Source organism: Macaca thibetana, chromosome 12 (assembly GCF_024542745.1).
Source record: "Macaca thibetana thibetana isolate TM-01 chromosome 12, ASM2454274v1, whole genome shotgun sequence".
NCBI lineage: Eukaryota > Metazoa > Chordata > Mammalia > Primates > Cercopithecidae > Macaca > Macaca thibetana.
In genome coordinates this window covers 64,590,822-64,616,651 of record NC_065589.1, presented here as the reverse complement: position 1 = coordinate 64,616,651, position 25,830 = coordinate 64,590,822, and the positions used below count along the sequence as shown (strand labels likewise).

The 25,830-nt window shown below is 38.2% G+C and overlaps 1 protein-coding gene across 10 annotated transcripts in view; it reads left to right on the top strand.

Moving 5' to 3' along the window:
• The window catches only part of OSBPL6 (oxysterol binding protein like 6), a 209,423-nt gene that overhangs the window by 80,213 nt on the left and 103,380 nt on the right, over positions 1-25,830 (top strand). For all 10 annotated transcript variants that reach the window (XM_050750532.1, XM_050750531.1, XM_050750539.1 and 7 more), the window contains exon 2: positions 11,805-11,999. The gene's annotated coding sequence lies outside the window, so the exon portion shown is untranslated. The remainder of the gene's footprint in view (positions 1-11,804; positions 12,000-25,830) is intronic.

The window sequence follows — 25,830 nt, the reverse complement described above, 5'->3', positions numbered from 1 at the left end:
AGCCAGAGAAATGTCATCTGTGAACACAGGACCGCAGACAGTGGGCACCTGTCCAATGGTCTGGCAAGAACTTGCTGTTCAGCACAGCCCTGGAGCTTCATGTAAGAGTGAAATCAGCCTCTACTTGGCGATCCAAAAAGCATTTCAGTTACTGCCAAGTGCCATGTTAGGACTTGTCAACTTCTGCCCAAGTAGTATCAGACTGCTGATGTTTAGATATACTTTTGTTCATCTTTCCCTGTCTTGGCACTTGTGGGTTCTGTTATGTATCAGATTCCGTAATTTTGGCATTTTGGCACTTGGATATTTAGTGTTAAAGGCATATTAGAGATGATGATTGAAATGATCACTGTATACGCAGGTCTTGAGAGCTCTTGATCCAAAGCCCCAGAGGCAAACAGTATTTTAAGTTTGCAGCAGGGGAAGACAGGATCAGCTGTCTTATGATTTATCTAACTTGGAGCTATATTATCAGCTACTTCAATGGGAAGGAAGCTTTTAATGCACCACTGTTAGTAGCTGTTGGCAGATCACTAGTTGGTAAATGCCCTGGGAGTAGCATTACAATTCTTTTCTCTCAGCTTGCTTCACAAGAAAACAAGTCTCATTGCATATCTTTTTAACTGAAGTCTTTCTTCAGCAAAACTTGTTTGAGTGTATGTACTTGTCCATTTGATTTAAATGATCAGTCACTTGAGCTTTAGCACACTTTAGCATCTTTCTCACATACTGTAGCAAAAAAGCACTAGCACGTGCCATGAGCATATGTGCACATGGTGCAGGTGGGCTTACAAAGATAGAGCAGTTGTAGACATTGCCCTCAGAAAGCATCCAGTCTTGAAAATAAAAGACACGTGTCAATAACTTTGATCAAGATGGGCTGAGGAAATTTCCATAGGTGCTGAGTGAAAGTTATGAAACTTAAGATCCTGGATAATTCCACTAGGCCACAGAGAATGGCTTCTTGTCATCCAGACAGGGCCTGAAAAGGATGGGATTTAGATTTTGGAGATGTAATGGAGAGACTGTTCTAGGTAGAGGAAATGCACAGAGTGGATAAAGAATGAGTATGATTAGGGGAATTGCAAGATGTTTCATTTGCTTGAAGATTTCAAGAAGTATATCCTGGAAGAGAAAGGTGGAAAGTTAGTTGAGGTAAGATCATGGAGGATCTTTAATAGTAGGCTAAGGAATTTCGGCTTTATTCTCTCTTTCTCTAATTTCAATATTAACCAAGTATTTTAATACGGCCGGGTGCTGTGGCACATGCCTGTAGTCCCAACACTGTGGGAGGCCAAGGCGGGTGAATCACTTGAGCTTCAAAGTTTGAGACCAGCCTGGACAACATGGTGAAACCCCATCTCTACAAAAAATAGCCAGGCATGGTGGTGCATGCCTGTATTCCCAGCTACTCGGGAGACTGAGGTGGGAGGATTGCTTGAGCCTGGGAGGTGAAGGTTGCAGTGAGCTCAGATTGTGCCACTGCACTCCAGCCTGGGTGACAAAGTGAGACCCTGTTTCAAAAAAAAAAAAAAGTAAACAGGTAAATAAAAAGTGTTTTAACCTAAGGTCTGATTATTATGCCATTAGTAAACAGTAAAGTGATCCTTTTGTCCGTTTGTTGGGGAACAAATACTACTGTGTATACAACTGCAATATTTATAATATGGGTGAAAATAGCATTTTTTGGCTGAAAACTTTAAACAGAGGCAGTCCCAAATACATCGCATAACCATATAACTCGGAGAAAGTCAACTCAGGCATCCAGCATACACTTATTTTGATTCGTCCGTAGATTTGCTGATGTTGGGATCTATATTTCACAGCTTTTTTCTTGGCCAGGTGGGTGTTGCTAATGCCTAATAGTCCATATCTCTGGCAAACAAGACACCAGCTTGTTTGAAAGCTGAGTCCTTGAGCTCCTTTATTTTTCTTCCCAATTTCCTACTGAGCATTTTCCCTTTACATTGGGCACGGGGTAAGCAATGAGATGCCCATTGATTTGCTGCCCAGGAAAGAGCAGCTCTGGCTTTTTTCTGTTCAAAGTAATTATTTTAGTGTACCTATAGTGTGCCTTGGAAATATTCTGAGCTGATGTTTTTAGTTATTGCAACCTAGTAAAAGAATTTTATCAGATAGGCTTGAAACACTTTTCAATTGATAAAAACATTAGTGAAAATGCCCATCTTTGTTAGTATTCTCTGGCTAATTAACTCAGTTGATTAAAGCTTGAGGCTTATGTGGGCAAGGTCAATTTTTTTTGCTCTGTGATTATCTCTTGCAAACTTGAGTCTTGGCTTTCAATAAATAAGTATAATAATAGCAAGCACTAGTGTAGTCCTAAGTGGTATACATAAATAAACTAATAAACTGTACATAATAAACTAATTTAATCCTCAAAATAATCCCAAAAGGCAGGTACTGTTACTCTCTCCATCTTCACAGATAGATCATGGAGCAGAAGCTATGTAACTTGCCCAAGGTCACATTACTGGTAATTGACTGAGCTAGGGTTTGAAGCTAGGCTGTGAGGCCTCCGGCCTTTACCACTGATCTCATTCAAATCCAGGGACACCGTAAGGGAGCCGCTAGATTTAATTAAGTAAACACAGTGTATGTCTACATGTTTATAACTATGTATTCTCTCTAAGGTGAAACTTGGAATTTAAGAAATTTCAAACCAATATTACAATATCCAGACACCAAAAATATATTTACATCTCTTTTGTTGTCCATTCCACAGTATGTTTCAGATATAGGAGTGTGACTAGGATGCAACTTAAACTTCAGATTGTACCCTGCTGAGCAGTTTAAAAATTGTCCTCTAGGACAGATTCCATGATTTTTTTTTTTTTTAAATCAAAGACACAAATTTTTGTATCCAATTTCAGACACTTTCCAGAGCTTGAGCTTAGCACACTTTAGCATTCTTCTTGCATACTGTAGCAAAAAGCATGAGCACCTGCCATGGGCATATGTGCACATGGTGCAGGTGGGCTTACAAAGATGGAGCAGTTGTAGACATTACATCTGCATCTCTGAAGCGCACTCCTAGGTCCATAGATCTTTTCCCCAAGCAATAGAGAGTAATTGAGCAAGAGGATAACATGATCAAATCTATGTTTTAAGAAAGATAACTCCGATGACAGTGAAAGCTGGCCTGGAGGAGATAACGATTGAGAGTAGAGAAATGAAATGGTAATGGAAAAATAACTATTTTCTATCATGATTTAAGGATATATAGTGATGTCACTAACTAAGGAAATATATGGAAAGGAAAAGGGGCAAGGGTAGAAAGATAACGGGGCTGGGCACAGTGGCTCACGCCTGTAATCCCAGCATTTTGGGAGGCTGAGGCGGATGGATCACTTGAGATCAGGGGTTTGAGGTTAGCCTGGCCAAAATAGTGAAACCCTGTCTACTATAACTACAAAAATTAGCTGGGCACGGTGGCTCACGCCTGTAATCTCAGCATTTTGGGAGGCTGAGGTGGATGGATCACTTGAGATCAGGAGTTTGAGGTTAGCCTGGCCAAAGTAGTGAAACCCTGTCTCTACTAAAACTACAAAAATTAGCTGGGCATGGTGGTGGACGCCTGTAATCCCAGCTACTCACGAGGCAGAGGCAGGAGAATCTCTTGAACCCAGAAGCCGGAGGTTGCAGTGAACCAAGATTGCACCACTGTACTCCAGCCTGAGAGTGAGTGAGATTCTGTCTCAAAAATAGTAATAATAATAATAATAATAATGGATTTGATTTTTGAACACATTGAGTTTCAGGTGCCCTTGATATATTGCAATGGACTGGACAGTAGGAAATTGGAAATGCAATCTGGAAAAGAGGTCAGCATTGAGGAGACTGATTGAGTAGTCTCCAGCAAATCGTAGGTTGAAGGCTTTAAAGCGAGACAAGGTCACCCAGGAGAAGCCAAACGGAGAAAAAACAGGGCAAAAAAAAAAAAGAAACAAACAAACAAACGGAGGAACCAGTAAAGCTGACTTGGGGAGAAGAGACTTGGGGGAGCAGCAGCAGCAGCATAGCATTTGAGCACTTCCATATGCCTGGACTGTTCTGAACACTTCACGTGCATTAATTTGCTTAATCCTCAGGCAATTCAGTGAAAGAACTACTTTTTCCAGATGAGGAACCTGAGGCACAGAAAAGTAAAGTAATTTTCACAAGGTCACAGAGCTAGTAAGTCACTTTCAATGGCAAATTGGTAGTAGCATTGTTAAGCAAATGTAATTGAGTTAAGATAGTTTTTTAACTGTTTTAAAGATTTAAATATAGGTTAGTAAGCTTTGATGATAGGATTTTCTACTTTCCCCCTGCTGTATCAAGTAAATATAGTATGATCATCATCATTCATGAGGGAAATATGATCTGAGACTTTCATAAATTTACCAATTCCCTAGGTCTCTTTCATGCATATATTCTGTCAAGATTCATGCATTTCTTAAATATTTTTATGTGATAGTTTAAGCTTTCCCTGAAGTTTTCTCTCAATTAATGAGCATTTGGGCATTGATTGGAGTATCCCCTGAAATGGTTTCGTAAGTCACATTTTTAAATATTTCTACTTAGAATAAATGTTGAATTGTTTTAGCAGTAATCTGAGAGATCATCAAATTTTACATTCTTTTTTTTTTTAAGATGGAGGCTCACTCTGTTGCCCAGGCTAGCGTGCAGTGGCATAATCTTGGCTCACTGCAACCTCTGCCTCCCAGGTTCAAGTGATTCTCCTGCCTCAGCCTCCCAAGTAGCTGGGATTACAGGTGTGCACCACCATGCCCAGCTAATTTTTGTATTTTTAGTAGAGACAAGGTTTCACCATGTTGTCCAGGCTGGTCTCGAACTCCTGACCTCAAGTGATCCACCTGCCTCTGCCTCCCAAAGTGCTGGGATTACAGGCGTAAGCCACCATGCCTGGCCTTTACATTCTCTTTATAAGTTTCCCTGAACTTCTCTTTGTCTCTGTGAATCCATTGCTTCCTCAGAATCTCTTCATTTTGTTTTCCCTTTTATTACTACACTAGAAGTGAGTTTTTTTTTTTTTTTTTTGGAGCCCATTTTCTCACAATAATTTTTTAAATCACTTCATCAGAGTTATGTGCATTGAGGAGCAAGAACAATTAAACCATATCAAGCCACCACAGCTGGATCCTCTGCTAGGCAGGAGTCAGCAAACTACAGTAGGTGCCCACCACTTTTTTTATAAGTAAGTTTTGCTGGAACGCAGCCATACTTATTTGTTTATATATTGTCTGTAGCTCCTTTCCTGGCATAGTAGCAGAGTTGAGTAGTTTCATCAAGGGATCGCACAAAATCTAAAGTATTTACTGATCTGGACCTTTACAGAAAGTTTGCTAACTCTTTAGAGCATACTCCTTTCAGAAGATTAGGATGTGTCCTAAGCATGTTTATAGTGCTTTAGAATTAATGGAGTTACTAATTTTTATAAAATTTTATTCAACTGAATAATAGAACTGTTGAGTAGTTTCTGTAATATTTTTTCTTTGGATTTCACACAGGTGTTGTCAAGGGAATAATAAAATTGCAGATTCCTTTAAATAGCCTCTACTGGGAATTCTTAGCTGTATGATCAGTCATCTGAATTTTCGTTGGCATTAACAATACTGTTTAATTTGGGGGGAAAAAATCTTTGAATGGTTAATAAATGCCAAGTCCTTCCTGTGCTTGGCTTTTGAATTTTGAAGAAAGAAAACACTTTCCCTACCCTCAGAAAAATAATATCAATTAGATCTAAGTTATATGCAAACAAAAACACCTGAAAACATTGGCTAAATGGTGTAACTGTGATAGACTGAGAAAATTATGTTTGTCTTGAGCAAATTAGTTTATTAGGGTATATGGTTTATCAGCATTTATAAATAAAATATCTTGTTATACTTTGATCATGTTTCTGAAAAATAATGAATGTTTTATTTCTCACTGATTGTTTTGCTAAGGCAAGAAACACGTGAGGCTGTCTAGGTTCACCTTCTGTCCTGCCCACTGTTAGTTCTTGGTTTGTCCCCTCCTGTTTCCACTCTCCCAGGTTGCTTCATCCTCCCGTCTGATCTTCTGAGGTTCTCTCTTTTCTTTTTCCTCCCATTTGTTCCGCGGCTGGATCTCCCTCCCTGAAGTATGATCATGTGACTCTCCTGTTCTGAGCTTCACTCCTGTTCTTTACAGGCCACACGGCGAAATTCGGTCTCTCACCAGCATTTAAGACCTTCCACGCTGTTCCAAACCTTTCCTCCGGCTTCCCCTCCTCTCCTCTCCTCCTTTGTCCCCTAAGCTCTGAGCTCGGAACTACAGACTACACTTTCCTATCTCTTGATTTTCGTGTACTTTTATCACTGTTTGAAATGTCCTTTGTTCATCCCTGCATGTCCGTTTTCTGCCTGATCTACTCATCTTTCAAATGCCTCCTCTTTTGAGGAACTTCTTCTGATCTGATTCCCACCCAGCCGACAAACGCCAAGCCAGAATTATTATTATTTTCATGCCATCAATATTCATAGCACATATTTTGCTTTTGTAACTTAAAAAGATTATTCACATACCTTTTCCTGTTATCTAGGGCTTTGAGCCCTCTAAATTTCTTAAGGGCAAGAGCCTGGTTTTTGCTGATTGTTACATTTCTAGATCCTCTTTAGTGTCTGGTTTTGATGTTTATATATAATAACTACATAATTGACTTACTGTTGTGGATTAATCAATCAATAGGTAGTGGTGGATATGAAAACTCTGATATGTTATTTCAGCTTGTGAATTTTAACTTCTTTGATATGTAGTAGCATTAATGAGATAAGATACTTTTCTGAGACTAAATGTCTTTTGCTGTTGACTCATTAACAAGAAAGCCACAGTGGTTACTATGTAAGAATGACTGAAATTTCTATGTATCATCTTCAGGAAGTTACCCCAGCACAACCTGTTTCCATTAAACCTATTGGGTTGTGGCACTTAAACTATGTTCTCCAGAGACTTAGATACCCTCAGTGAACTTGAAACTTTCATAGGTAGGAAAAGAAAAATCAATTTGTCTGAACATTGCTGCCAGTGGAAAAAAGCAAAACGATTATCTTTTACTAACTAATGAAGTTAGTGGTGACAATAGGCAAAGTAAGCAAGATAATAAAAAAAGGTGTTGTACTGTGTATTGGGCTACAGTTTTCTAGAAAAGCAATTTAGGATGTTGAACCCTAAATTGAGACCAATCCTTCTTTGTAGAAATGGTGTGAGCATTGAAATAAAACCATGGCCCATTTATGTGAGAAAATGATCAAAAGTGTCTCGTTTCTTGTTTTTGGTATGAAATAGACTTTGCTATCTAGATTACATAGATAACTCTTCTGGTTGTCTTTACTATTTTAACAATTCTTTATTATTGAACAGAGTGCTTGGGCTTGCTTAATCTTGTCTCCATTTTGCATTATATGCATTTACTTATTAGCTACATGGGACAATCTAATCTTTGGTAGACTACATCATGATTTCTGATGGGCTTGAATAAGAAAGGAGAGGAATGTGCAGGGAATGCACTAGACAAGAACATGTAGGCAAAACCCCGGCTGTGGGAGGATTAGTCACATAACTGAAAGGAAAAATTCCGTTGCAAAGATAATGGATCATTTGCTTCCTGAATGAGCCATTCAGAAGGAACCATTGCCAAGTCACTAAACTCCCCTGAATGAGATTTTCCAGAGACGCCCACTGGCTAGTACTGGTTAGTGTGGGAAATTTTGTTTAAATCAACCTTTTCAACTTTTACAACTTTTACTTATTAACGACTTAGAAAGATAATGTTAGGATCCTTTTTGATCTACAGAGGGTATGTTTAAATAGAACATGATTCCTATTGTGAATGTGTTTCAGTTAAAACCAGATGTGCTGTATGAAAAGAAAACGCGTGTGTGTGCATGCGCGTGTGCACACACACACACGCACATCAATTTTGGTTATACTTTTTGAAAGAACCAATCTTCCTATCTCTTGAGTATATTTCTTAACTAGGGTATTTCTTAGTGTGGCTTTAAGAATTATTCTTCAATGTACTTTGTCACAAACAGTAATCAGGCTTGAACTTTATATACTTGTCATCTTTGGACTTCTGCCCTGCATGCAGTTTATGTGCAAGGTAAAACAAGACCCAGTGTAATTTCTTAATTAAAATGATGTTGGAACAGGTGCGGTGGCTCACGCCTTTGGGAGGCCGGGGCGGGCAGATCACAAAGTCAAGAGATCGAGACAATCCTGGTCAACATGGTGAAACTCTGTCTCTACTAAAAATACAAATATTAGCTGGGTGTGGTGGTGCACACCTGTAGCCCCAGTTACTCGGGAGGCTGAGGCAGGAGAACTGCTTGAACCTGGGAGGTGAAGGTTGCAGTGAGCCAAGATTGCACCACTGTACTCCAACCTGGCAACAGAGTGAGACTCTGTCTCGAAAAAAAAAAAAAATTAAAAAATATAAAATTAAATAAAATAAATGAGGTTGAGTTGCCACTTAGTGAACTCTGGCTTTCTAAAATTAGTTAATATATGTCACCTAGAAATTTGGAATATGAATGTGACTATAATACCCTGTATGTCCTAATCAGGCTTTTGAAGCTGAATTAAGACAAATGTTTCTAATGTTTTTGGCTTGAGTAACGATCAGAGATGATTGGTTATAACTGAACCATGTGTTAATAATGTGGTGGTAATTTTTAACTCAGAGTACTCGGTCCCCCTGGAGGTTATAGCGGGTACTACATTTCATCTGGGTTGTCTTTTTCAAAGTACAGAATATTCACAGGAACATTAATTATGGTTGCAGAACAAGCCAAAACCTCTGTTCTTTGACATTTCATATGCATTGTGTGAAAATATACATTTTCATGCACTTAATAGCAAAATGGACAATAATAGATTAGTTTCTCACAGAATACATGTAAGTCAAAACCTTGTAAATTTCAGTTTTAAACTCTAACATACAGTAAGTGTGAGAGTTAAAAATTGTGTGCAGGGCTGCATAAATGTCTTCTTTTGAGAAGTGTCTATTCATATCCTTTGCCCAATTTTTAATGGGGTTGTTTGTTTGTTTCTTGTACATTTGTTTAAGTTCCTTGTAGACTCTGGTTATTAGACCTTTGTCAGAGATGGATGGATTGCAAAAATTTTCTCCCAGTCTGTAGGTTGTCTCTTTGCTCTGATGATAGTTTCTTTTTCTGTGCAGAAACTCTTTAGTTTAATTAGATCTCATTTGTCAATTTTTGCTTTTGTTGCAATTGCTTTTGACTTTTTTTTTTTTTTTTTTTTTTTTTTTGAGATGGAGTCTCACACTGTTGCCCAGGTTGGAGTGCAATGGCGTGATCTAGGCTCACTGCAACCTCCGCCTCCTAGGTTCAAGCAGGATAGCACAGGGGACTCTTAAGCATCCCTTTTCTTTTTTCTCTTCATTTATCAGTGTCTTCTCTGTTTCCAAAGCTTGGCAGAGTTCATCATAGGAAGGAGCAAGGAAGAGGTGGCTAAGGGATTTTCTGTTTTTGTTTGTTTGTTTGTTTTAGACAGGGTTTCACTTTTGTTGCCCAGACTGGACTGCAATGGCATGATCTCAGCTCACTGCAACTTATGCCTCCCAGGTTCAAGCGATTCTCCTGCCTCAGCCTCCCGAGTAGCTGGGATTACAGGTGCCTGCCACCATGCCCAGCTAATTTTTTGTATTTTTAGTAGAGATGCAGTTTCATCATGTTGGCCAAACTGGTCTCGATCTCCTTACCTCAGGTGATCCACCCACCTCAGCCTCCCAAAGTGCTGGGATTACAGGTGTGAGCCATTGCGCCTGGCCTGCCAGGGGAGTTTCTATAGCTGACAATTCATATTCTACCTGCCTATAATTAAATGAGATTAAAGAGCATAGATTGAGTAGTGCATGCAGAAAATAAAAAGATGCAATGCTGAGCATACAAAAAGAATCCTGATGGACCTTAGCCTTTGTATTCAAGGTCATCATCATAATCAACAATTAAATTTTATTCAGAACTTACAAGGTACACAGAATTGTCTTACATAGAATTTTTTTTTTTTAATTTAAGGAAGTGGAAGGGGAGTTAGAACAAAAACTTTTTCAGAAAGATGGTACTTAAGGGGGCAGTCATGGCATTGGATGCTGGCAGAACATAAATCTTTTGCAGTTTCAATAAGTTGTAGTCTTAGAATATGTGTGTATGTATACATGTGCTTGTGTGTGCATTTTTCCCCTTCTCAATAAGTTAAAAAAAAAAAAAAAAAAAGGGAAAACTAAAACAGAGTGAAAGAATAGGCTTGAAAAAGAAGTCAAACCTGCGGAGTGATTTTTAAAGCTGGCTTGTGAATAAAGGAGCCTGCTGGAGAGGTTTATGGCTGGAAGGAAGAAATATCTGTCATGTTTCAGGATCAGAGAGTAACTTCTACTTTGGATTACTCGTCAGATTTTTCTCTTATGATGAATTTATTTATTCTCTTGTAAAAATATTGTGTTTTAGTCCATTTGTGTTGTCATAAAGGAATACCTGAGGGTGGGTAATTTATAAAGAAAAGAGGTTTATTTGGCTCATGGTTCTGCAGGCTGTACAAGAAGCACAGTGCTAGCATCGGCTTCTGGTGAGGGCCTCAGGCTGCTTCCATTCATGGCAGAAGATGAAGGGGAGCTGTTATGCAGAGATCACATGGTGACAGAGGAAGCAAGAGAGAGAGAGAAAAGAGGAGGTCCCAGGTTCTTTTTCAACAACCAGTTCTTCTGGGATGTAAGAGTGAGAACTCACCCCTCAGAGTAGCACCAAGCTATTCATGCGGGATCTGCTCCTGCGACACAGACACCTCCCACCAGGCCTCACCTTCACCATTGGGGATCACATTTCAACATGAGACTTGGTGGGGCCAAACAAACTATATCCAGACCATAGCATACTCTTTCTTTGCTTTGTGAGAAATTATGTCAAGTTAAAAACTATATTCTTTTATAGTATGTATAGAGTCCGTTCTTCTTGCTAGAGGATTGTTCTAGGAGTTTGGCTACAGTTCTCCTCTTCTATAGCAAATTAGAGACTGTTCATGGGTTTTTGTCCAGGCACACCACTTCATACTTACTATTTTTAAAAACTCTATTGGGTCGGGCGTGGTGGCTCAGCCTGTAATCCCAGCACTTTGGGAGGCTGAGGCAGGCAGATCGTCCAAGGTCAAGAGTTCGAGACCAGCCTGGCCAACATGGTGAAACTCCATCTCTACTAAAAATACAAAAATTAGCTGGGCATGATGGTGTGTGCCTGTAATCCCAGCTATTCAGGAGGCTGAGGCAGGAAAATCACTTGAACCCAGGAGACGGAGGTTGCAGTGAGCCGAGATCACGCCATTGTACTCCAGCCTGGGCGTCTCAGCGAGACTCTGTCTCAAAACAAAACAAAACAAAAAACAAACAAACAAAAAACCCTGTTGAGGTTTATATTTAATTGGAGAGCTAAATGTGGTTCTGGAAAATATATTTTGTCCCCTTTTAGGAAATATTTGCTATATCACTTGAGAGTTTTCATACTCCAAGCTCTGGGTAAGATGTAAATTATGAATGTTACTGATTACTGAGAAGGTCAGTGGTTACGTCTTTGAGGTTACATAAAACTGAACAAAGGAGATAAAAAGCCGAGGCACGTACCCATATGAACTTCCTCTTCGAAAGATAAATTAGGAAGAATTTTCTGATTGTCCATAGGCAGTCCCAGTGAGAGGCTCACCAAAGTTCCGTAAAGATGTGCTATATGACTGTAATCTCTCTTTTTCAGGTTCTGCCACTTGCTGGGAAAACAGCAACAAAAGGATATTAAGGAGCCACCCCTGTAATTTACCCAGAGAGCCTCAGCAAGGTCAAAGACACATCGTGTCCCAAGGAGAAAAGCTGCAGGCATCTGAGGATAAACCACTGTGAAACAGCTTTGATGATAAAGCTGACTCGGAAGACTTTGACTCCAAGGTGCAAGGTGAGTTAGAAGAACACAAGCTTAAAACCAAAAGCAGGGTTAGGTTAGGCAGTGTTTAATAATAGCAAAAGATTAGTGAGACACCACAGTCACAGGAAGGTGTTTATTTATATCTTTTATTTGTATGTCAGATCTTAAAATAATATGTCATAATCCTCATAATAAAAAGTTCTGGGTTTTTTTTTTTTAAGGATAGGAAGGAGAAAAATGTGAAAATATTTGGTAACCATTTTCTGTTTTCTGTATGTAGTCTGGCATCATGTGGAAATATGATACTGCTTTTCCTTTCTTGAGCAATGAACATGCAGACCTAAACCTTAAAATAGACAAAATGTTATCCTTGCTTTCTTTATACACATATCCACAAACCCACATTTGACTACAGGTACACATTCTTAAAATGCATCCAGCTTTTATAATCTTCCACAATAAACAACGAGACAGTCAACTTTTTTTTTTGCCCATGAGACTGAAATGGCTAATGTGGTACTAGCAATACTTTCTGTGGTCTCCTTGTCATCTTTCATATTTGCAGTTATTATTTTAACTGCAATATAAGAGCCCCTTGATATATACTATTTGATATTTTAGGCCTACTGAGTTTGTGGTCTTCACCACTTAGCTGCACACTTCCCAGTTATCTGAAGCTTTCTACTTCTTCAAAGTCAGTCATCCCCAGGGTAGAAGTTTGTGGCATTAATCGTCTTTGGGAGCTTTTTACAAGCTGCAAATCCTCTGCTCAAACCTTCTTTGCCATGGGCACAGGGGTGGTGGTGGTAGTGGTGATGATAATTCAGACATATATGATTTGGGGACAGTTTCTTTTGTATCCTGATGCTACTCCCGCCCTTTCCTAGCATGGACTGGTCCCTCTTAGTAGAGCAGAAACCAAGGCTCGGTAATTTAGTGTAATCATTGTTACATGAGAAGCTTCCTGTTTATTACTGTATTGTTTAAAAGTGCATTTTACATTAGAGCTTGCAAAGTAGTAGGCCGGCCACAGGTCAAATTTTTTACTAAAATTTTTTAACCTGTAAAAATTTTCTTTTTGTAAGAAAATTAATTGCCAACATTTGAAAATCTGGAAACTTCACATAAAAATCAGATAGATCAGATATCTGGTTTCCCTTGGAAGATTAAAAATCTGGTCTTGTTACTATCCCAGTGACTGCACTTTGCTAGTATTTTGCATTCCCTAAATATTTAACTAAATCAATCTTACAGATTATGGCAGCTGCCTGGGACATGTAGGCTTTTGAGTTGAAGAGTCCTGCTTTAAGCGTCAATTTCTTCTGCTCTCTGTATATGAAGTCACTTCTATGTACTTTAACATAACATTCCATTAGTATTTATCCTCTGCCATTATTTCAGCATTTATTATTTTATATAATATATATGAGCTTGGAGAAGCTGACACTTGCCAGCCAGGCTTACCTATGAAGTAAGAAGACTTTTCAAAGGTAAGATGTTTCAGGCCGTGGGATTAGTTAGGAGATCTGATTTTCATAGTGATGTGCTCTGCATCATTTTTTCCAGATGTTGAGGATGTCATCTCAGAGTCTGATATTTCACAACCTAAGAGTTCAGTTGCCTGATCTGACTGTTTTGGTTCCAGGGAGGTAAACTGATTCACGAAATAGACTTCTTTTTTAATGATCCCTGTAGGGCTTTAGAGTCCATTTTCTAGCCCCTCACTCATTCTGGACACCAGGGCGACTCAGAGAGCAGTAATGCTGTGCCCTCCATATGTACAGAACTTTTAGCATTGAGAAATCTTGCCATCAGAATTAGACATACCTCCATCACAGTGAGTTGTAGTTAATCACAAACTTGTCTTTCCTCATCTTTGATTGCTATATATTGTTGCTAAATGAAATTCATTCAATCATGTTTCTGTCAATTAGATATTGAACCAAATGTTTATATGGTAATAAAATACTTTAACCATGGAAGCATTTCAAATCGTAGGGTCCTTATGGGCATAGCATTTCTGTGCCTGCATTAGCTAAACTCAGTGTGGGGAAACTGATATACTCCCAGAACAATGGTTCTTCTTCTTCTTCTTTTTTTTAAACCAATTATTTTACTAAAACATAAGATTTACAGATATTTTCCCATAATGCATTTAGAGTTCAACTGGTAATCCCTGTTACTTAAGCAGATTTTAGACCACAGGGTGTCCATTTTTTTCCCCCTAGATACATCAGACATATTGTAAATCTCTTCTTGATTGGTATCCATTTTTAAATGTTGAGGCACACCGGAAAGAAGACCAATGGATGGGATTTTTATTTTGAGTATCTTAGTGTCCTTCTGCCTGCATTACTTTGCTCCGTCTCATGGATTCTCTTAGATCAGCATTGCCTAGGATCTCTCAATACTTGACCACATGCAGGCGTGAAATTGTGCATGAGTCCCTTTGACTATCAAGTTTAAGTTCATGGAAATAAAGTACCTGGAAATTTGTTTCCACACATTTGCTGAGTTGTGACTTGACTATAGGAGAAGGAAACTAAACTCTTTTTGAAGGGGAAATTCAGGGAATTGATATCTCATTTTCTACATGAATTTTGTTTGCTAGATTCACAGAGCCTATCTCCCCCACTTCCCCCCGACAAAAAAAAAAAAAAGAAAGAAAGAAAAGAAAGAAATTTGTTTGCTTTTAGTCACAGGAATTAAAGAGTGTGTGTGCATATACACTCAGAAATGCTTTCAGAAACCCCCCTTATCTCATTTTCTTGGAGTTCCTGTTATCAGCTCCACATTCCATTTCCTTTAACTCCCTGAGGAAGTGACAACCAAGACTGAAAAAATGGGGGAAAAAAATGTAGGGAGGGCTTAAGAGCCATTGTTGACATATAAAACAGGTTGAAATGTGTTAAAAAAAAAAAAAAAAAAAGAAAGAAAGAAAAGAAAAGAAAAAAAGTAAAACTAACAAGTGAGCAAAAATAACATGGTTAAGTAAAAACTGGAAGAGGAGAAAGAGTATTCAACCCTGACATGGTGAGGAAGCTGCCATTGGCTCCCTTTTATCATTTGTGGATCATGAGAATTCCCCCTGGAGTAGTGGAAATGGAGAGAATAGCAAGCAGGAATTGGCAGTGCACACACCATTTCACCTCCCCTGTTTCTTCCTGTCCTGGACTTTCCCTCAGGTTGAAGGGAGTCTCTTCTGCTTAAGGAGTGCCTAATCTGAAGAGCTGAGGGACCCAGGGGAGGTAGCAGGCCAGTAGCCACCTCCTGTCTCCAGGGAAAAGGAGTGAGACCCCAGAACTTCTTTCCTGCCTGTTGAAAAGAATGGGAACAAAGGAGGGACAAGAGAAGATTCTTTGTCTGGAGAGAAGGGCTGTGCCCCAGGCCGGCTCTCGCCTGTGTGTTTGTCCTTCTCAATCTGGTTGGTGAGGTTTTAGAAAAATGAGTCACCCAAACACCTTAAAGATTTAGACCAGTTCTGAAAAATAAATTGTACCTTGAATACATATCCAGTAAAAGTATAACTGTGTAAGTAACTAACTGGGGGGGAAAAAGGAGTATACTGTTCATATCAAGGTTTTCATATATAAATAGTAGGGAAAAGGGAGATTTTTTTTTTTTGAATTTTTTTAATTTTTTGATACAGAGTTTTGCTCTTGTTGTCTAGGCTGGAATGCAATGGCGCAATCTCAGCTCACTGCAACCTCTGCCTCCTGAGTTCCTGTGATTCTCCTGCCTCGGCCTCCCAAGTAGCTGGGATTACAGGTGCCCTCCACCACGCCCAGCTAATTTTTTATATTTTTAGTAGACATGGGGTTTCACAATGTTGGCCAGGCTAGTCTTGAACTCCTGACCTCAAGTGATCCACCTGCCTCAGCCTCCTGAAGTGCTGGGATTACAGGAGTGAGCCACCGCTTCTTGCCAGGGACATTTTTTTTTTATTAAGACTTTTTTCTTCTCTTGATTTTTGTTTTTGCTTTTTCTTTCTTTCTTTCTTTTTTTTTTTTTTTTTTTGAGATGGCGTCTCACTCTGTCACCCAGGCTGGAGTGCAGTGGTGCGATCTTGGCTCACTGCAACCTCCGCCTCCCAGATTCAAGCAGTTCTCCTGCCTCAGCCTCCTATGTAGCTGGGATTACAGGCATGTGGCACCACGCCTGGCTAAATTTTTTGTATTTTTAGTAGAGACGGGGTTTCACCATATTGGCCAGGCTGGTCTCAAACTCCTGACCTTCTGATCCACCCGCCTCGACCTCCCAAAGTGCTGGGATTACAGGTGTGAGCCACTGCGCCTGGCCTTTTTTCTTTTTTTTTTTTTTTTTTTTGAGATGGAGTCTTACTCTGTCACCCAGGCTGGAGTACAGTGGTACGATATTGACTCACTGCAACCTCTCCCTCCCGGGTTCAAGTGATTCTCCTGCCTCAGCCTTCCCGAGTAGCTGGGACTACAGATGCATGCCACCATACCCAGCTAATTTTTGTGTTTTTAGAGGAGACAGGGTCTCACCATATTGGCCAGGCAGGTCTCAAACTCGTGACTTCATGATCCGCCCACCTCGGCCTCCCAGAGTGCTGGGATTATAGGCATGAGCCACTGCACCCGGCCAGTTTTTGTTTTCTATATTTTAAAAATACATTTCATTTGAAAAAAATTCAAACTTACACTTTCATATAAGAATAGCACAATGAACAACCATATGCACACACTGAGATTCATCTATCTCCTTCTCTATTTATCAGAAGTCATTAGAAGTAGACATCGTGTCATATCCACCCCTGCATTCTCCAGTAGGCATATTTTAACATGCACATTTTCCTACAGAACCATATTGCCATGTCACACCTAACAATATGAATGATACTTCTTCGGTATCATCTACTACTCATTCCGTATTCAAATTTCCCTGATTGTCTCAAAATTCTCTTTTAATAGGTGGTTTGTTTGAACCAGATCTGAAGAAGTGCATACACTTCACTTGGCTATTGAGTCTCATAAAACTGTTATCTAGAATATTCCCTTTCTTTTCTCAAGTCATTCACTTGTTGAAATTAAGCTACTTTGGGAATAGAACTTTCCACATACTGAGTTTGGCTGATTGTTGTTACTTAACTTTTTTCTCTATTACTCAAATTTACCAGAACTTGGAAGTTAGATCAAGAGGCTTGATTGGATTCAGATTTAACTACTCTGGCAAGAATTCTGCTTCCTTTTGCTGTATACTTTATGTAGTGTCACCTCAGGAGGCACTTGTGGTCTGGTTACCCCACTATTAGTGATGCTGTCATCGGACCGTGTTTCGGAGAAGAACATCCTGATCCCTCCATTGTAAAGTTCCCCCATCCATTTTTTTTTTACTTCATGATTTTGTCAGCCAGTAATTATTGCCTGAATATATTATGTCATTAGGGGTTATAAAAATGGCGACCACCCACCACCACCCCCCATCCTATTATGCCTTCTACATTTGTTAGCTGTCATTCTTTTATAAAGAACTTCCATCATCAACTAGTATTTGGTGGCCCTGAAATACAGTTCATATAGGAAGGGCAGGGTGAGTGCTTAATATTTCCCTAGTAATTGACAATATCAGAGTTGGTGCTATAGTTTCTTCAAAAGGTGATATTTATGCTTTTTAGTGATAAACTTCCCTTTTTTCTTGAGAATCATTGTAAATTGATGGATTAAAAAATATTTGTTATGTTTCACACACTTAATTATAGTGGTTTATTGTTTTGTTTTGTTTTTCATTTTGATGCTCAAACAAAACCTTCTTTATTCATTGTGAGCCTTTTCAACCTGGCTCCTGTGTGTATGTATAGAAAAGAGAACCTATCATATATGAATCACAGTGAATTTGCACATACTGGACACACCTATATGATCAGCACCCAGACCAAGATGCAGAACATCCCCAAAGCATCCCTGTGCTATTAATTTCTTTAACTCTACTTTTTGATACAACAGGTTGCCTCAAATTCTTCTTGTGCATTCCATACCCCAGTCTAAGAATCAGCCATTCCAAGCAGCCTGGTTCTTTTTAATAGGAAACAGAATTTAGAAACTATAGTCAGGCACTAGGGGCGCTCGTTCCCATGGGTTGTCAGTGTTTCCATGCCTTTTCAGAAAACAAGGTAAGAAATACATATGTCCAAAAAGAAAAAAAAAATGATGAGTTCATGCTGATTTTCCTGAGTTAACTTTATGGAGTCTTAATTTTTAAATTTTATATTTGTATCTTTTTTCTTTTACATTGAAACCATTGGTTCAAACAGCATTATAAATGTATTTTATCCTTTGAGCACACAAAATAGTTTCAAATTAATAATTTCAGCATGACAACTACTAATTATTGTTATATTTTTATACAGAGATGACCTTACAGAATAAAGAGTTAACTATGAGGGTTTTCTTTTTTTAACCTTTTATTATCACTATTATTTTTAGTCATTCAAAATTTCTGTATGAAGACAGAAGAAGAATTTTTCTTCCCAACTCCATTTTTAGTATTAATGTTGATATGTTTCTTGGCAGCGATATTCAGTCTGTTAAATCTTTAGTTCGCCAGATTATCTGAGTTATTTGCAACTCACTGCATCATATGCAGGTGTTCCAGGAGTGACAGTGGGATTATTGTACTCTTTGGATGATAGATCAGTGTGTACCTTATTGAATGCCTTTGTCAGTGTCCACTTCATCATCATGCAGGTCCAGAAACAAAGGAAAGATGAACACTCTAAATAAAGCAGAGAGACTGAAGGTGTTCCAGTGTTTTTATTTTATTGCTGCTTCTTTTTATTGCTTCCTTTTATTTGATAAATGGATACTTATGGTGCTTGTTTTGGAATGGTTTTCTTTTCTTTGGTTTGTCAAGTGACCAAGTGCTTTGTTTTCTGGACACACTTTGTTATATTTGACCCTGGGAGAATGTTAGTGTTCATAGAAAATATAGGAACAGGTAGTGTCTTCCTTCCTTCCTTAAAGTCCTTCCTTCCTTCCTTCCTTCCTTCCTTCCTTCCTTCCTTCCTTCCTTCCTTCCTTCCTTCCTTCCTTCCTTCCTTCCCTCCTTCCTTCCTCCCTTTCTCTCTCCCTCCCTCCCTCTTTCCCTTCTTTGCTTCCTTCCTCCCTTTTTCCTTTCCTCCTTCCCTGTTTTCCTTCCTGCCTGCCCATCTATCCATCCATCCATCCATCCATCCATCCATCCTTCCATCCTTCCTTCCTTGCTGTTTTTTCCCTACAACCAGTTAATTCCTTGAACCTGAATGGCAGAGGTAGGCAATGGAAGGGAAGATAGAGATCTAGACCATTCCCCCTTTTGTCTTTTAAACTTTCATTTTTGACTTTTATTTTAAGTTCAGGGATACATATACAGGTTTTTTATATAGGTAAACACATGTCATGAGGGTTTGTTGTACAGATTATTTCATCACCCAGGTTAAGCCTAGCACCCCTTAGTTATTTTTCCTGATCCTCTCCCTCTTCCTCCCATCCCCCACCCTCCAGCAAATTTTTTTTTTTCCCGAAACTCAATGATTGGTACAAGACCTTCCAGTAAACTTTTAACCCGTCTTCTCAAAATATCTTGTTCCCAAACGACCATAAAATTGAAATCCAACATTTGTGAATTATTTTTCAAATATGTCTTACATACAGAAGAATGATTAATATTTTAATAAGTCTAACTTTGATGGTAATTTAAAATTTTACTTTATTCACTTTGCATATCAAATGATTAATGCCAGGAACTACTGTTGCAGTGAACCAACAACACAAATCTCCTTTGAAAGGCTTGTCTTTCCAAACAACAATTCTAAACTTTGCTCTTGTAAGAAATGACTACGAAGATGAAGGAAAAACACACATGCTCCCTAAAACTTCAACTGTGTATGGCTGGTACTAGTTATTTAAAGGGTTAACACTTTAGAACTAAGAGTCATCTAAATGGATGTCTTTTATCATGTGTCTTACATCATCCCCGCTATGTCTCAAGTGTTTGGTCATTCAGATAGGCTTTCATCCATCCATCCATCCATCCATTCATTCATCCAGCAAAGTCTATTGAGTGTCAATCCTCCAGGCACTGTTATGGGTTATAACGCAGAGCAGGAAACAAGAGGCCTCCGGAGATAGACAGTAAGCCAGTACACAGATAATATAAATACTGAGTGAGATAAGAGCTATGAAGGAAATGAAAAGAGTATTGTTCTAGGAAGTGACAAGGTGTGTGTGCCTATTCTGAGGTAACACTTGATCTGAGAACTGCAGGATGATTTGCTGACTTTTTCATGTTTAGAATACTAAATTTGAAAGTACTGTAGAGTTTATTTAAACAATAACTGCAGTTTTGGCATTTGAATTTATTTCCAAATGTCTATTTTTTTTTTTCAACTGGCACTATAAGTAGTTAAAGTTTCAGATGAAAATGTCTTGTTTTGTCAGCTTCTGAGAAACTGGTGAAAACTGGAGGAAGTCTTGGGTAAAGGGTGTATGGGAACTTCCCATAGTATTTTTGTATCTTTCCTGCAAATCTAAAATTATTCCAAAATAAAACATTTAAAAGAAAGATACTGGTGAAGAAATGCCAAAATGCGTACTGAATCAAGTACAGTGTTGCTTAGATTTACAAAGATGAAGAAGCCACACTTCCACAGAAAGGGGTTTTGGGGAGAGTGGTGGGTAAGAGAACCCGTGACCTGAATTCTCTTCCATTTTGGACTTTTGTCCCATTGCTCATTTTTGAACTAGACATATTCTGCCTTTTAAAAATACTTCATTTTAGGCAGGGGATGGGGAAAAATAAAACAAAATAAGCTACAATGCTTCGTTTTAATTTCTTAAACTTCAGCAATCCAATACAAGCTACAGATAGAGTTCGTTTACCTTTTTGCTTTTCTTTGTGCCCAACTAATTTTCAAAAATTTTTTTATGTTTAATTTTTGTGGGTATGTAGTAGGTGTATATATTTATGGGACACATGAGATGTTTTGATCTAGGCATGCAATGTGTAATAATCACATCATGCAAGATGTGGTATGTATCCCTCAATCATTTATCCTTTGTGTTACAATCCAATTATGCTCTTTTAGTTATTTTTAAATGTACAATTAAATTATTATTGCCCATAGTCATCCTGTTATGCAATTAAATACTAGGTCCTATTCATTCATTCTAACTATTTTTTGTACCCATTAATCATCCTCACCTCCCTCAACCCTCCACTACCCCTCCCAGCCTCTGCCAACTAATTTTTGACAAAGGCACAAAAGCTATTTAATGAAAGGAGGATAGCCTTTTCAACAAATAGTGCTCGAGCAATTGGACATCTGTATACAAAACAGCGAACCTCTAAATTTTATACCTTATATAAAATTAACTCAAAATAGATCACAGATTTAAACATAAAAAGTAAAATTATAAAACTTTTAGAAAAAAATAGGAGAAAATCTTTAGGATCTAAGACTTGACAGTGAGTTCTTAGTCTTTAAAAAAAAAAAATCCCTTTGAGTACTTTATTCAAATAATAATGAAGTATTCAGAAAAACAAAGAATTATCAGCAGTCACCATGTGCACATTGACTGCGTGTCCTGGATTTTCTGATTCAGTTTCTCTTTCAATTATTTTATTCTACTTTCCCACTAGATGTCTTATACCTAGAATAAATGCACTGCGTTGTTCCATATAATCATGGGTTATACCAATTTTGAACCTAATTGAAAAAGGAGGTAAAACCCAAATAGCTAGATATTTTTAGAATCTAAAAAATGTTTTGAATAGAAATAATTCTCCAGATTTGGTTTCAAAGGCAGAAAGAGAGAGAGACAGTCATCATCATTACCAAATAATACATGATACCAGATGTCTTAAAACTATCCAATATTGATTGAAAAACGTTTTTTGAAAGGTACAATTAAGCTATCAAATTAAGATTTTCATGAGCTAAATTTGAATGCTAAGAACAGGTTGTTGCATTTAATGTCTTCTGGAATGTAGGATGACAATTAAGGGATAACATTAGCTTTAGGAAAAGAGATTTTAGTATAGCTGTTCCTCAGTTTATGATGAGATTAACCTTTCATAAAGTTGGAAAATTTTAAGTCAAGCTATTGTAATTCAGAGACCATCTGTGTTATCAAATTCTGTTTCTCTAGTCAAATCAGTTTCGACCACACAACAACTTTTTTTTTTTTTTGAACATTTCTGGATTTTTAAAAATTAACAAATTAAAATTGTATATTTTGATCATGAACAACATGTTTTGAAAAATATAGACTTGAGGGCATGGCTGAATTGAGCTAATTAACATGTGCATTACCTCATCCTTAGCTTTTTTTTTGTTTGTTTTTTTGTAGTGAGAACACTTAAAGTCTACTCGTATCTTAGCAATTTTCAAGGTCTCTTTTTCTTTTTAGTTCATGCATTTTCCTAAAATACTCTTGGTCTACTTAGGGTTATATCCTTTAGGTGGAACTTAGCAATTCTTTTTCTCAAGGGGTTTTTAATAGAACTAACATTATAAATAAAACTTTGATGAAAACAAGTTTCTATTTTATCTTATTAATATTTTTCAGTTTTTACATTTGCAAGCATAAAGTATCTTCTTTCTCATGTTAGGGGAGATAGGGAAATCTGGAGTTGGCAAGAAGCAATTAAATTCAGAATGTCCTGTGTAAATTGTTTACCAACTGTAGTGCGGATTAACAGACCTGTCTGCCATGGGAAACTGTTTAGTAATCTACAGTCTTTGAAGGTACTTGCCAACATCTGGTTCCAAGAATGCATCTTGATGTTTCATAGTCTAGCGGTTACTCCAAGGTTCAGCACTATAGCCCACAAGCCAAATATGCAGCCTGTTATTATAAATAAAGTTTTATTGGAACGTAATCATGTTTATTCATTTGCATATTGTCTAAGGCTTCTTCTCCACTACAGTGGCAATTTGAGTAGCCATAGCAGAGATTGTATGGTTCACAACGCCTGAAATATTTTCTGTCTGATCCTTTGCATAAAACCTTTGCAGAGCACCACCTACCCTCCATCCCCCATCTAGTCAAAGGCAGTGACTGAGTTATCTCTTTGGGTTACTGAATCTAGAATCTGAGACACTTTGCAATTGCAAGGGTTAGTGGACAACAGAAGTCCTGTGGGCTCATGATAAAGCTTTTTGATTTATTTTCTTTATTGGAAGGCACTGTGTTTATAATAAAAATTATAATAAAACACAATTATAATAAAATTATTTAAAATTTTTATAATAAAAAATTAATGGAGGTACTGTGTTTATAAGAAAGTCATTTTTTGTAAGCTATCTAAAGTTGTTGAAACTAATTTGCAGTATAAAAACCATTTAGGAATATATAAAGGTTTAATGCTACGTGCTTTAATTATCCCTAAAATTCTTGTTCCAAAACGTTTTTAATTTCAGAGGAAAAATCTTAGCAATTCCTTTATTTTCGAGGCTTTAGGTCTGTGACTTGGCGGTGATTCTGTGTCTGATACTGTGTTACTATTCCCTAGTTTTGTTGGTGTTAGGCCAGTGAAGAATGGGGCCCAACTGGCAACTCGGCATACCTGCTGCCTGCTGGCAGGCTTATTAAAGCACAGATTGCTGGGCACCACCCTCAGAGGTTTTGATTCACAAGCATAGATGAACTCAAGAATTTGGATTTCCAGGAAGTTCCCAAGTGATATGTTGATCCCAATGCTACCCTTGAGAACCTATGTAGTAGATGATTAGCTCTGACATTTTCCAAGCTTGGGGTTTGTGAAGAAGAGTTATTACTATCCCTGTTTTATAGATGAGGAAACTGAAGCAAAGAGAGACTTCAGTAAATTGCCTGAGGTTTCATAACTAGGAAGTGGCAGAGTTGGGATTGGCTTCAAACTCAGGCAATCCATGGGATATTTTAGTGTAAAAATAAAAATGAAAACCACTACAAGAGAAACCACTACAATGAAAACCACCACACACGGTGGTGTACTGGCAAATGTTTAACAATCAACTCTTAAAAACAAAACAAAACAAAAAGCCCAGATTTGAAGCATTTGCATGGCATAGATACTCCCACCACGGTCTATTTCAAGGTCTCAGGGGAACGTCTTTGAAGCCCTGAACTGGGGGGAGATGCACAGAGCTCCTGAGCTAGTGCACGCCAGCTCCAGCTCACCAGTAGATACGTGCCAAGGTTACCACACTCCAATTAAATGAGTTTACAAGGCTGCAGAACCTGGGACCTGGCAGTGGATTCTCAGTTATGTCAGCTGTTCCTTACCTCATGTAACAATGAATGAGCAGTAATTGAAACCAACACTCATGCTTGAATGCCCAACACAAGTAGAATTTTGGACATCCCGATATGTGGGTAATGACCTGCATAAACACTGCTATTCTGGAGGATGACAGTTTTTCCAAATTCTGCTTAAGATTCCTGACCACGAGATGTTGTAATTAGTAGATGGTATCTAGTAAATCAGGTGCCAGGTGCCATAATTCTGTGTGGCCAGGCTAACCCATCAGTGGTGTTATGAAAGAATTAATGCTACTGCATCTATTTCCTATTCCTAATGTCCCTCAGGCCCCTATAGTACCGTTAGCAGTCTGGCAGGCCTTTTTTTAAGAACAACTGAGAGATTTTATCTTGGGAATGTTGAACCTTGTACAGTCTCTCTCTCCAGCTCACTATTGAACAGCTAGGAAACTCCAGTCTACAAATCATGTGGGTTATTTTGGGTTATCTTTAAGCAAATACAGTAAAATTAAAGCACTAGGCTGGGTACAGTGGCTCACGCCTCTAATCCCAGCACTTTGGGAGGCCGAAGTGAGAGGACTGCTTGAGTCCAGGAGTTCAAGAGCAGCTTGGGCAACATAGTGAGACAGCCATCTCAAAAAAAAGAAAAGAAAAAGAACTAATATGAGGGTGGATCTCTACAGTCTGCAGGCACAATCAATGTTATTTAATGGATATAATGGAAGATTTAAATCTTAACTAAAGTGATGAGCCCAGTAAACAACCTGAATGACTTTTGTGGCTCATGACATTGGACTATAATGAGAAAAGTGACATACTCCCAGCCCTCATGGATCTTACAGAATCAAGTCAAATAAATGCAGTGCAGGGTATGTTAAAAAATATATGTATGTGTATGTATAGAAGTAATACAGATTGGAGTGATAATTCTGTCTAATAGGTTAGGAAAGACTTCATAAAGAAGCTGAAACTTGACCACAAAATAATATAAAATTAATGTCTGCATATTGTAGAAGTCATAATAGCTGGTGATTCAGGAACTTTTTATTGTAGTAAAAAATACATATATATATATAGAGAGAGAGAGAGCATAAAATTTATCATTTTAACCGCTTTGAAGTGTCCACTTCTGTGTCATTAAGTGCATTCACATTGTTTGGTATCCGTCACCACCATGCATTTCCAGAACCTTTCTGTCTTTCAAAGTGAAACTCTGTAACCACTAAATACAAACTCTTCCCATTTCCCCCTCCTCACAGATGCTGATAACCACCATTCTACCTTCTGTCTTTATACATTTGACTATTCTGCGTACCTCATGTCTCATATAAGTGAAATCATACAGTATTTGTGTTTTGTTCCTTTGTGCCTAACTTATTTCCCTTTAAAATGATGCCTTCAGGGTCCATCTATGTCATTACATGTGTCAGAATTTCCTTCCTTTTTAAGGCTGAATCATATTCCATTGTATGGATGTAACCCTTTTTTAATGTATTCATTCTTTCATTGATGGACTGGGTTGCTTCTGCATTTTGGCTACATGCTGCTATGGACATGGTTGTACAGTATCTTAGCCTATGATTTTAGCTCTTTCAGTGCATATACCTGAAAGTGGA